Below are 2,081 nucleotides of genomic sequence, written 5' to 3'. Positions count from 1 at the left end.
TGTTTCATTTTTCAACCTCCTGTATTTTGGGATCTGATACATCTAGGGTCTGAAGCATAGGATTTACGATGAAGAGTCCATAAAGACGGTCAAAGAAAATTTCAGCCGTTGGATTCTACTCCTTGTTATTACACGTTTAAAGTTTCACGAGGTGCCTGGGTGGCTCAGTCGGTTGAGCATCTGATGCTTGATTTCAGTTCAGGTCATGATCCCAGGCTTGTGGGATCAAGGCCAGCAATGGATTCGACGCTGAGCATAGAGCCTGCTTAAGATTCTCTCTCTCCCCCTGTTCCTCTCCCACCTTGTGCTCTCTCTCTCTAAAATAAAAATAAATAAACAAATAATAACGTTTCAGGTATTTCCAGTTATTTGAACGCGAATAATAAAACCCTAGGCGTTGCAGTATTCGTCTGGGTTCGTATGTCTATTCCCATTGCCATGACTATATTATTCCTATAGTTTCAAACAGCAGCGGAAAGCTCCAGAGTCAGCATCATGTTTTTAGTAAGTAACCTGTTTACTTAGCCCCAGAAACTGGACCACTGTATGCTAATAGGCTGCTCGGTTTTCTTTCTTTCTGGAAGCCTACGTGTGAAGTCCAACCAAAAAGCTTTTTGCCGGTCTAGGGGCAAACGGGGTGAAGGCCTAGCCTGAGAGGGCCAGTTTGCTAAATGGTGACGCACAGGTGACTTTTACGGAGGGTCATCCCGAGCCAGACACTGTGCTGAGTACCTGCCGTCCATGATCTCAGGTTCAATGTTCCCAATAGCCCTGTGTTACGTATGATTATGATGGTTTTAATTTATCATTATTTTCAGGTAATGAAAGAGAGCCTAAGAGAACTTAAATCATTTGCCATAGCTCGTAGAACGAGTAAATAGACAGTGACAGATTCCAAGACTTTTTCTCTTCACTAGGCCCATTGTCTCCTGATGGTAGAAATTTCATTAAGTCAACAAGGGGTGTTAGTGGGGTTTTATCAGAGTCCTCTAGGCTCCAAAACACCGCACTCACAGTGAAAGGGCACATGGTCAGGACTTCCAGGCTTTCCCTTAGGCCAGGAAAGAGCCCAGAGGAGAAGGTGTGAACCGATGCCTATCCCCCCTCCCCACCCCTCTACCTCCCCCCCACCCCCCGTCCCAATAGGACCAATAGCTGGTCCAATTCTGCTGCCAGTTTAGGGCTTTTGTTTTCTCAGTAGCCCCAGGATTTTCCAGCTGTCCCATTTTCATAGGCTTGCAGTCTTTGCTGCTTTCCAAAGCTCCTTATTTGTTTGTTTCTTCCTCTTTTGCTTATTTGGGCAGGAATGAGGAAAGGCCCCGTACAGACACTCCCCAGGTGGCTCAGGGGTGGCCAAGTGACCCCTTTCCATGCAGGGCCTTCAGGGCAGAGTCTGGCTGAGAGCTAACATAATCTCCCATACCTACGGACAAACAAATAAACAAAGGAGGAGTTTTTACTAGTAGCCACGACAAAAGAGCAAACAGAGAAGCAGCTGGAGGTGAAGAAATCACCGCAAACTGTGCAAACTGCTTCTGCAGTCACAACCGGCAGCCCAGCTGGCCTTAAACCTGGAAGATTCTCGAAACAGTCCTTGAAGCTAAATTTTACCTGCTCTGGCTAAGGCCGTAAAGATGGCCCCCCGGGCACAGCAGGGAAGAACATAGGGTTTGTGTCCGGACCTTTGCCCCACACCCCTCGCCTCATCAGTGTTATGGTGTGTGTCACTTGCCAGCTGATAAGGGCTTTCCTGTGTCACTCTCCTGCGGGGACAATTTCTCTTTTGATGGTGGAATGGGGAATCCTCCCGTACTCATGTTGTGCTGTTTATTTCCTCTTATGCAGTTCTATTTCACATAGTTTTTTCTTCCCAATTAGGACTGATGAATTATTTAATCAAGCAAGCACTTAACGAGACCTCTTCCATTCCAGACACTGTCACTTGTCAACTCCAGTTGCCTGGGCATGTTTTACTCAGGCAGTTCCGGGTGGGATTCAGGTAACACCTAGAGATTCACGGGCCATTCAGACTCAAAGGAGTGTTGGAGAATCACAACATTAACAGCAGCGATAGGATTAAT

The sequence above is a fragment of the Lynx canadensis genome, chromosome B2, assembly GCF_007474595.2.
Source record: "Lynx canadensis isolate LIC74 chromosome B2, mLynCan4.pri.v2, whole genome shotgun sequence".
Classification (NCBI taxonomy): Eukaryota; Metazoa; Chordata; class Mammalia; order Carnivora; family Felidae; genus Lynx; species Lynx canadensis.
Note: the sequence above shows the minus strand (reverse complement) of the source record.